This window comes from Corylus avellana, chromosome 2 (genome assembly GCF_965113065.1).
Source record: "Corylus avellana chromosome 2, dhCorAvel1.hap1.2, whole genome shotgun sequence".
Classification (NCBI taxonomy): domain Eukaryota; kingdom Viridiplantae; phylum Streptophyta; class Magnoliopsida; order Fagales; family Betulaceae; genus Corylus; species Corylus avellana.
Genome location: NC_142491.1, coordinates 24,484,314 through 24,496,080, shown reverse-complemented (window position 1 = coordinate 24,496,080; position 11,767 = coordinate 24,484,314). Strand labels below are relative to the sequence as shown.

At 35.9% G+C, this 11,767-nt stretch overlaps 1 long non-coding RNA gene and 1 pseudogene across 1 annotated transcript; one reads left to right on the top strand and one right to left on the bottom strand.

The window, feature by feature from the left end:
* Positions 1-869: 869 nt before the first annotated feature.
* LOC132167066 (uncharacterized) lies at positions 870-2,522 on the top strand. Its single transcript, XR_009438651.2, has 3 exons — positions 870-1,347; positions 1,908-1,982; positions 2,315-2,522. It is a non-coding gene; the product is annotated as an uncharacterized LOC132167066 (long non-coding RNA).
* Positions 2,523-9,081: 6,559 nt separating this feature from the next.
* LOC132166996 (pentatricopeptide repeat-containing protein At2g20540 pseudogene) lies at positions 9,082-11,749 on the bottom strand (annotated as a pseudogene).
* Positions 11,750-11,767: the final 18 nt, after the last annotated feature.

Genomic DNA, 11,767 nt, shown 5'->3' with positions numbered 1-11,767 from the left:
CTACTTTAGTACATTTTGAACATTATGGAACTCTATCTCAAACTACTGTTAGTTTGAAAGGTTTTTTTATATTTTTTCTTAACTTTTACAATTTAATTTTCGCTTTGAAAAGTAAGTATGAAGTTCAAATTTCGCATACTTGCTTCTCGCAAAAAAATAAGAGAATAACTTCAATAAAATTGTGGCACAAACTCACCTATTTGTGCCCATCAATCAAGAAGTGACACCTAAGCATGAAACACATTAAGAAAAACAAACACAACCAAGGTTAATTTTTTTTTTTTAAAAAAAAAAAAAAAAGAAAAAAAAAATAGAGGGTGGCAGCAACCCAAGTGTGGCAACCCCTAGGGGTAGAGGGTGGCAGCAAGCGACCCCAACCTCCCTTTGGGGTGGCTCGCTGGGCACCCCCTCTTTGGCCACCCCTTCTATTTATTTATTTTTTATAAAAAAAACTTAATTAGTTTTTTAAGTTTTTTTGGCTCATTATTTGGTATGATGGAGTTGTGTTTTTAGGATAAGCTGAGGGTTTAGAATGATGGCCTTAGGTGTCACCTTATGATTGGTGAGCACAGGGGAGAGAGCCTTCGCAGTGAAATTTAGGAGGGCTGTATTTTTTTTAAGAATGATACAGCCTCAACTTGGGACCAACTAAAATAAATTAAAAAAATAAGAAAAAAGTTTCTGAAGCTAAATACAGTTTTTATTATTATTTAAAAAAAAATAACAAAAATAAAAATTATTGTTTCAGAAATTTTTTTTAAAAAAAAAAAATTAAAATTTATTATTTTTTAAAAATTAAAAAATAAGGCAAAATAGTTGTGACTTTACCTTTTCCTTTTTTTTTAAACGCCCGCCCCGATCCGCCCCTCAGCAAATAAAATGAAAACCCTAGATCTAGAAAACCCTAATTCTAGTTTTGAAACCCTAGTTCTAAACTTCTAATCTTTCGCAGTCTCACTCTCGCCGCCACCTCTCTCACTCTCGCAAGTCTCGCCGCTCCTCTTTCTCTCTAAGTTGCTCCCTCTCTCTTTTGCTGCTCCGCCGCTGCGTGCGAGAATCACAGAATCTGGGCTTATGTTTGCCACTTGAAAGCTTTTCACTGTTCAATCTCCCCCTTCCAGTCTCATAGATCCAGAACACCTCCATACCTTTCATCGGACTGAGATTGGGACCGACTTGGGGAAGCTTTGAAACGGAACAATTAAGTTGAACCACTCGGAATTCATCGCTTTCGTTTGTCTCTGGAATCATCTTCGATCGTTGAAAAGCCAAAACAATCATCTAGTCGCATTTGCCCAACAAATTCTCAAACTGCAAAGCTCTCCGATCCTACTCCTCCCACTGCAAGTAAACCTATTCTCTCTCTCTCTCTTTCTCTTTACGATCCGTTTGCTTTCTGAGAAAATGCAAGAGAAAATATTGATGCTTTGGATTCTTACACCCTACCCGACCCGCCCAACCCGGCGGATAGGGTTCACTGTATTCGGGTTGCGGGTAGCATTTTACGAACCCTCTGGGTTTGGGTCGGGTAGCCGAAAAGGCCAAAACCCGCCCGAACCAAACCGTGCCCGCCCAACCCACTCCACCTGCCCCGCCCCGATTCGCACGATTTTTGCGGAAACGGGTTGGATTGTGGGGTGGGTTGCGGGTAAAAATATTTTGGGCAAGCGGGTACCCGCCCCGCAAAACCCAAAACCGGCAGATAGGGTTCACTGTATTCACGTTGCGGGTAGCATTGTTCAAACCCGCTGGGTTCGGGTTGGGTAGCCGAAAACAAGAAAAAGAATTATAGTTTTGATCAAAGCATATGTTGGGTTAGATTTTTGGTCTTGTTTTTCGGTCTGATTAATATTTGTATAAGCATTAAATTCATGGGATCTAACAAGAGTTGATTTGTGCATGCACAGGCACTGCCAACACCAAACATGAACATTGGAGGTTCTTCTCGGGTTGCTCAATCCAATTCCATGGCCTTAACTGAGGTATGCATTTCTTTTAATCGCTTTAATTAATTATGCCAACTTTCCCTTTTTGCTTTGTATCAATTATGTCAACTTTCCCTTGCTTGCTTTGTATCCTGTATGTTTGTTTTTTGTTTTTGTTCTTGCTTGTGATTTGCCTTTTAAGGTTTCAAGAGTTCCATTTCTATTCAAGTCTAAGCATGTCGTGTCTTCAAAGTTGCACATTGGCATAGCTCACATCATCAACAGTCGTATAAAAGTTTAATAAATTATTTATTCAGAACCTTGGTCGTCGGTATCTAGTGGTCATAATTCTTACCAAAATAAAAACTAAATTATAAATTATTTTGCAGTGAAGCGACATCAGCAGGTGCCAGCTCTACATGGAGGGATTGCCTTGAAGTCTTGAAATTGATTCTACCGGAATCTAATTTTATGTAAATGTGTATATATATTTATTTATATATTGCTTTATCTTTTTAGTTATTATTTATGTTCCTCTAAATGTTCTCAAAAATAATTCTAAAGTTATTCGGTGGACATTACTTGTAATTTCTTTTTGGGATTCTATGAATTCTGGTAAATATTATATGTTTAAATGTTTTTTTTTTCTTCCTATGATTGTTGAGCTTAAACAACTTGGGCATACAAGATGGTGTCTTAAATTCTGACTGTCAAAACAAAGATGTCAAAATCCAGCCATCAAGTTGAATTGAGCGCGTCTTTTTCATTTCAGTCGGGTCGGGTCAGGTTTCCAGGTTTTTCTATTCCTGAGCGCACACACATTACATATACATAGAAGGGGCTGCTATTGTGCCTTTTTTGTGTCCAAATTTAACGAGCTATTGGGCCTCTTTTTGATTGGCTTTGTTTTCATGTTTTTTGGAATTCTTCAATCTTTGCCCTGGCCTCTTCCGGTTAAATTATGGCCTATTTAGTTAGTTTACCACAAATCTTTTTTAATCATGAGTTCTACTTGGTTCATTCACTTTTGGGATCTCCTTAAGGAGGGTTGTGTAAATTACCACCTCGCCTTACTCGACTAAAGGTTTCGACAAAATTGATTGGAATATTAGGTGTTTGGCACTTTTAAAGAAGTTTGGTATTTTCCACAATTGGTCGTCACCAAATATGGCGAGAATGCGAGATATCGCACCTCTATGCCCAATTGAAGCCATGTTTGGTTGCGAGGGTGTAAAATCTAGCACCTTAAATTCTAATGGCCATTAAGGGTCCATTTGGAATTGCGGTTTCAATAAGTGCGATTTTGAAAATAACGTTTTTGAAATTGCTACTTTTTAAAATCGTAAAGGCATTCAGTAAAACAGGTTAAAAAGTTTTTTTTTTTTATTAAATATTTGTTATGCGAATTCATGATTTTGGTTTAAATTCACATTTTATCAAATAAGCACCCCGTAGTCTGTTTATTGAAATTGCAAATTTTTTTCCTATTTTAAATTAAGTGTTTTTTAAATCGCAATGTGAAATGCCTTACGTTTTGCGATATCTTTTAAAACGCAGATTATTCTTGCGAAATCGCAATCCTAAATGCACCTTAAATCTTTTAGAGATTTGGACGCGTGTGCAATATCTTGTACCTCTGCCACTACACTATTAACACCAACCAATATACCTGAAACTAAATTGACAATTGACGGTCTCAGCTCGATTTAACACCCCTTGAAGCATCTATTTTGTTTTTGATACAAAATCTCTCTTCAAATTTTATTCAGTCATAAGTTAGATAGGTGAAATTTTTGACCTGTTTAGGTCAACGCCCATACATACTCTCAAGTTTTGCTTTAAAAAAAATTAAATACATCGTTTTAATTTAAACATGTAATTGTTACAACTCTAAGCACCTTGTAATCTTTTTCCATGCTCTACTCTCCTACTCCCCTTTAGCCAAACTAAGAGAGTAGACTCTCTTTTCCTTGTTTGTTTTTCTCTATTTTTTTTTTTTATTATTATTCTTTCAAATTCATTTTGATGATTTTTCATGAGCGCATCAAACAGCTTTTATAATTTTTATTTTCTTCTTACACATTTTATATTTTAGTACGAACACTTTTATTTATTTTTTGATTATTCTTTTAATGGTGGCCAACTTGTCAGCAAATCCTTATAATAGGACTAGAGAAGGGAGCTACATGAGATATAAAATGCTTGCTCTACTAGGATTGTAATTGTAATGATCAATTATTATTATTATTATTATTATTATTATTATTATATATATAATTGATTGTTACATCAAATAAACTTACACATTGTAGTTATGTCTACTAATTTCTTAGGATTGAGAATCTTTGCAATTTGTAAATGTGACAAATATATTCATATGACAATATTTTGAAGAACTGCCATGCATTTCAATTGTGATATATTCATGACTTAGTTATTATGTTTGTGGTTTAGATCTTACATGCTTGATTCATGTTGAACTTATTTCTCTTCTATATTAACCCTTGTAATATAATTGTGTGTGCATGTGTTTGGAGCAATATTTGTAGTTTTCCCCCTTCATTTTTTTTTTTTTTTTTTTTTGGCTCTATATTACCTTATCTCACAAGTAATAATTGAAAGGTTTCAAGCTGAATAATGAGAAAAATAAGCTGAATCATGCCTAATTTGTTTTTTGTTTTTAGGAAATATTTGAGCCAAATTATGACAACACAGCTTGGCCAACCATCCCAAAGAAAGTTCAAGAGTGGAGCAACCTCCAAAGGAAGAAGCACCATGCTAAGAAAGAAGACCAAAGAAATGGGGAATTATTGAAAAATTCATGCAAGTCTTCTCTTACGCCCAAGAGAACCAATAAGAGGGTTTTTCCCCTAAATCTCAACCACCAACAAGGAAGTGGCCTTCCTACTCCACTTGGATCCATGTGCAAATGGAAAAAACCAGATTTTGGATGGACAAAATTAAACACTGATGGATCTATAACTCCAAAAAGATCTGGGTTTGGTGGATTGCTTCGAGATCATATGGGTGACCCGATATGTGCTTTTGCCTCAAATGCACATGGAGATGACATATTCTTGGTCGAACTATGGGCTATAGAGAGTGGTCTTCGTCTTGCTTTGGATATGGGCATTAAGGTAATATGGGTCGAGTCTGATTCGCTAAGTGCTGTGAAGACCATTAACAACGACCAACCGTTTAGTCAAAAGGCTGCTAGTTGCTTGAAGGACATTTGGGAGCTTTTAAGGAAGTTTGAGAAGTACAAGGTTTCTCATGCATGGCGTGAAACGAATAGAGCAGCTGATCATCTTGCAAAGATGGTTCTTTTCGAAAGTAATTATAAGGTTTTATTTCCTCGTGATTTTCCCATAGCCCTTTGCAAGATCATCAAGGACGATATAGAAGGAAAAATTTATTGTAGAGGATCCAATGAAGTTTTGTGGTGGAAACCAAAATTGTGATTGCTCTAAACACTCAGTTTGGATACAGGTAATCTTCTTGACTTATAGTAATTGTTTATGATTTAAATTTTTTGGTGTTTTTTTTTTAAAAAAAAAAATCTTATTTTTTGATATTTTTGTGAAAATGACTTTTAGATGTTTTTTAATTTTCAAAAAACCCATTTATATTTTTATCAAATTTTGGATGGGACACAATTTTTTTTTTTTTTTCTTCATACTTTTAGAGATTAAAAATGATTTTTAGATTTTTAATGGGGTTTTTGGGGATCCACTCAATTTGCCTTTACATGGAAGCTAACTAGGTAATCAAAGGAAAATAATCTGAATTTCTTTTCCGTGGGAACTACATCCACATAGCTATTTGTGTGATACATTTGGTAAATTACACTCTGCAAAAAAATTCACACCTTATTGGGATCCATGCTACTACATTGAGCAAGGAACCTCTCCCATAAAAAAGGATATACCCCTCAGGTACGAATCATATACTTATTTTCTGTTTTTCACGATCTTTATTCAATTTTTTAATAAAACCTTTTACTGACTTAAGCATCGGAGTGTCCTTGGTCTTCCCGAGGACCAGTGGACATTAGGTGACTATTTTCTCTATTTTTCAGGTGACCCATCACCAGTCTAGCCATCCAAAATAGGTGATTATTTTGTCTATTTTTAATGGGGTTGTTGGGGATCATGGAGTTTTACTTAAATTTGGGGGATAAAGAATTTTTTTTTTAAAAAAAAAAGTAAATAGTAGCACTTCATATTGTAAGTTCTTATCACTTCACTTTTTTTTTTTTTTTTTTTTTTTAAATGATAATATCTTATCACTTCACTTGTCTCCAACATTTGTAGCTGTAGTCCCCAAGAAGTAACTCAATTGGCTGGAACCACGCCTCATAAAGCGAAAGTTACTAGTTTGAATCCCCCAAACCCCCCTTGTGCAGACATGTCAAAAAAAAAAAAAAAAAAAAAACTTTTGTAACTGTATAGTAGCATTTTGTGTTTGGAATGTAAAGTGATAAATTTGTTTCATAAATAAAATTTTATTAGTCTTTTTACGCCAAAAAAGTAGGCTTTTATAGCGTATCAAATAGGGTATGCATGGTGTAAATAAATGTTATCAAATCTTATTTGTATATATTTGCTGCTTTAAAGCAATGCTCATTTACTAGTACTTTGGCTTTTGATTTGTCCATGTACGCCAAGCTCTCAAGATACCGGCCTTGTGAAGTTAGCATATATCTTTCCATTGTAAACCTATTTTTTTTGGGCTCAAAATGATAGAAGAATTGCAATAAAATGAGGAATATTGATCCTATTGCTTTTTTAAAAATGTTTTAATCATCCTCACAACTTATAATTCTTTAGCAACTAATTAAATCAACTTATTTTCTCCAAAAGGTATTAAAAGGGGGAGTTACCCAATGCAATCACATCCTCTAGAGAAAAATGCCATAATTACACGGATTATATAATTAACATTTGATCAAATTGCTCTTTTTTAAGGTTTAGAAGTTATCAAACCACTGCCTAAGGTTCACACTCATATCAAATAACTTGTTCTATTTTCATGAGAAATAATTGGTGTCAAAATTTTTGTCCATATTTTTCCAATATCATCTTCAAAATCAACCATTAAATGTGTAGACTTATGTGGATCCTACATAAGTCGATTATAGATTTCACAAATCTAATGGTTGATCTATTAAATTTGTAATAGAATATAGGAAAAATATGGGCAAATTATTAAGACTAATTATTTCTCTATTTGCATTCTATTAAACTTTTAGCAATGATGTCATATCATGTCCAATAAAATGAAGACGTGTTTTAGGTCCGTTCAAAATAACCCACATGAAAACACAGACAAATAAGCTAAAACTTAAAAAGATTAAACAAATAAATAAATTAATTAAATAAAATAAAAAGGCGGAGTTGTGGAAGAGTAGAGGGGGCAAGTCTCATGAAAAAGATTTAAGATGTGCCACTCTTAAACAAGTTCCCACCATGCTTCTCTCTCTCTCCTTTAATCTCTTTTCTTCTCCTGTGCATGGGCAAAAAAGTACCACTTCTTAACGTTACTAGACTTCAGCATTGCTTTAATTGGGTTGTTGGTGATTGTTCTATTATTTGTGAATAAGTGATTGAAGCAAAAACTTCATCATAGTTTTAGCTTTAGTTTAAATCTTGGGAGGTGGAAGAAAGCTCAAGAATGGCCGAGCTAGTTTGGCAATTGGGGAAAAGAAGGCTCAATGTTGAGCGCCTATATTACATAATAATCATGAGTGCACAAAAAAAAAAAAAAAAAACATATTCATGGCTATTTATGTAGGCGGGGGGCTGTTTGCTATAGATCCTAAAATCAGGGGTTGAAGCACAGATTTCGCACGAGAAAGACTTCACTGGTTAAAAACCTAGTTTTCATCTTGGACTACAAGAAGCATCAACCTCTATGTTTATTCTCTAACATAAAGATAGGGATTAAATGATGCAGCTTAAGTAATATGACACATTTAGTGCATGACTTTTGCAAAAACATTGAAAGCACCTAGCTATTTTGTTGAAGAATCTGGTGTAGTAAACATGCAAATAACAAAACTCACTTGGCAACTTTCTCTGGTGTGACATATAACAGCCTGACAATAATCAGAACTTAGTGCTCTCAGAATCAACTGTTGTTCTGCCCACTCCATATTGGCACTTAAGTAAGCAGCAGGTTTGTTTGCCTATAATTCAACTCAAAAGCAAACATAAATGTTTTTTGTTAAATAAGCAGACAATAAATGCTTCAGATGAAAGTAAAGGCTATAAAAGTCAGCAATAAAGCAAACATAACTTGTTATAGATGCATTATCTGATCTTGGATAAGTGACACGTGGGAAGAAATTACCAACATTATACCTAGACAAATAAGAGCACTAGAGCAGAGAGCTGCAAGATAACAAAATTCAAAAGTGTCAACTCCTATAATGTAAACCACAGAAAATTTAATTTCCTGATATTACAAACATAAAAAAAGAGAAAACTTCACTTACTATCCTGATCTGTCATCACCTTTACAATTATAACCTTAAACTTTAAAAGTGCCAATTTAGGATAACCAACTGTCAGAAGTTTGCAATATCAATCCTCCCGTTAAAATTCAGCATTAAATCAAACAGTTAATGAGTAAAATTCCCAAAATACCCTTAAGATATTTATAAATTATAAAAATAGCTTGAATTTGGACATGGATATTTTGGGAATTTCACTTTTTTCTTTAGGATTTAACGCTGAATTTGGATGGGAGGGTTGATATTGCGAACTTCTAAAAAATGGTTGTCTTAAATTGACACTTTTTTAACTTTAAGAGTATGATTGCAAAAGTAATAAAAGATTAAGGGTGGTAATTGAAGTTTTTCCAAAACGAGTAATGAAACTAAAAATCTTGCACCTAAGAAAAGGAAAAAAAGAATTCCCACAAAATCAATGATGTAATTGACCATACAAGAGTAAACCATACACTATGAATAACTGAAAACTACGATGGCAAAACCATAAAACATGTTCTGATAATGAAACTAGTAGACAGTGTATTAATTAAAAATCATAACTCATAAGAGCTTTTCAAAAAAAATTACCTGATATGTAACTCTTTACCCCTCAAGTTGGTATTAAAACAAAAACATCATAACCCCAATCATTGTAGCATTAACGACCTATCTTTGGTTGGGGCGAAATGAGTGGTTCCCAAATACTTTCTTGTTATTGGCCTGAAAGTGGAAGTAGGCAAACAACAATCAGGATGACATCTATGAAAATAAGAAACTTGACAGTAATTCAGATGAGCACCTCCAGCTCCTTTGTCCAAGGGAAGTTCCCACTACTATACTTTTAGTCATTAGAACCTTCAATATAATTAAATTCAACATACTTAGGGATGTATGGTTCCCTCTCCATAGGGCTTGAAGAAATACCAAACCTATCTACAGAAGAGAATGAAACTGATGATGAATTCCACCCTTCATACCCTCCTGTCTCATTTGGTAGATTAACTTGGGCATCACATCTCATTGAAGTCCTCAATGTAGCTGCTTCAGGTGTTTCATATTGAAAAGACCTGGTTAGCTACCGTGGATGCAGAATAGTGTGATCTTTGTCTTACTCATTGACTGAATTGCACAGAGATACCCATCAAGCAGCTGAATTTGCTTATTCAGCTGTAATTTATATAAACATATGGTGCAGGATGATGAAAAATGTCACTTCAACATATCACCAAGGAAGCAGGGGAATACAAAATGCATAAGAACCTAAGGACTTGCCTTGCGTCCTATTATTTTAACTACCAATAATCTCCGCAGGAGCAAGACCCATCTTTAAGTTGATGGAATCGATTTACATCTCTCACAATCATCTCCCGTCCATAAATTTTTGAGGTGAACTTTGGTGGCTGTGTGACAATCCCACAAATTCGAAGGTATTTTGGTCACACGGAGAACTACTCCAGGACTAGCATTTAAAAGCCCAAATGCAATGGCTAGCTTTTTGCTGCAGGTGAGGTTATACTCTTTCTCCTCTTGGCTAACATCATGCAAAACAAAAGTAGTATCAGGTATGTAACCAGCCACCTTAAATCCTCTTAGGCAATGCCTCTAAAAACAAATAAATTTCGTTTACTTGAGCGTGAGATGTATCTCTACCAAGAAACAAATGGGCTTTCCCATTTAACCTAAATCCAACTGCATCCAGGACTTTTCTTCATGCCCCGACATTTTAGAAGCGCTCTCAAATTGTCCACCTCCTTCCACATGCCGACTTCAGCATACATATTTGAAAGCAGGACATAATTCCCACTATTTTCTGGTTCCAAGACAAACAACTTTCTAGCAGCAATTTCTGCAATTTCCAAATTGCGGTGGCTTTGACAAGCAAACAGCAATGCACCCCATACGCTTGGTCCTCCTTGCATTGGCATTTTATCAATAAGCTCTTTTGCTTCCACCAAGCGTCCGGCACGACCCAACAGATCAACAATGCAAGCATAATGTTCAACTCTTGGCTCAACAGAGTATAATGTGTTCATACAATTGAAGTAATTTAAGCCAACATCAACAAGACCTGAATGGTTGCATCCAGATAATAACCCTATAAATGTGATGTTATCAGGCTGAATGCCCACTCTGATCATTTCCTCAAAAGTCCACAGACATTCCATTCCACATCCATGAGAGGTGTAAGCAGTTATCATAGTATTCCAAGCAACCAAATTCTTTTCACGTTGACCTATCCTATCAAAACATTGACGTGCATCAGCAAGGCTTCCACATTTAGCATACATTCCAACAAGTGCTGTCTGTACAGAGGCATTCGAACCCAAACCAAGCCCATTGGCAAAGTCATGAATCCGTCTCCCTTGCTCAAGAGCAGCTGAATCTGCACACGCAGGAAGCACACTCATTATTGTTACCCAATTAGGCTTTACCTCCGAATCTTCTTTCAACATCTCAAACACACGCAACGCCTGGTCAGCCAACCCGTTCTGAGCATACCCTGATATCATAGCAGTCCAAGAAACAATATTTCTACACGGCATTGTCCTAAACAAATCCTCAGCAACATAAATTTCCCCCTCCCTCATATACCCCGCAATTAAAGCATTCCAGGACGAAATATCTCTCACAGTCATTTTATCAAACAACTTGCGGGCATCTGCGAATTCACCACATTTCACATACATATCAATCAAAGAAGTCCCAACATACATATCAAACTCCAACCCAATTCTCAAACTCTGCCCATGAACACATTTTCCCATCCAACGACTCGACAACTCGGCGCAAGACTTGAGCACAAAGGGGAACGTAAAGTTATCACCCTTAACTCCCAGAGAGTGCATTCGAAAGTAAATCCCAATGGTTATCTCGAAACACCCATACCGAGCACAAGCCCGAAGTATCGAATTATATAAAAGAGCAGTTGGGCTACTGATCATGTGAAATACAGCCATAGCCGAGTTAAGATTGCCAGAGCTCGCATACATTGCGACCATCTTGGCGGCGAGGAAGGCATTGGGTTCGACCCCACGAAGGGCCATGTGGGCATGCACTTGTTGGCCCAGTTTTAAGAGGTTGTGGCCAGTCAAGAACTGGAAAATGGGTGCATAGGATAGGATGTGAGGCCGGACATGGTTGAGTAATGGCTCCAAGAGGGTACATAAGGCTGTTCGAGTGAGGGTCTTGGAGTAGAGCATTCGATCGGTGGAGGTCGGAGAGAAGCAATTTGCTACAAACACAACACGAACAATTATACCACTACCACTTTTTCAAATATATTGCAAGCTTTTCCTAACACTCTGTTGGGTCATGGATCAGCCATACTAAGCCCAACAAAACAATTATT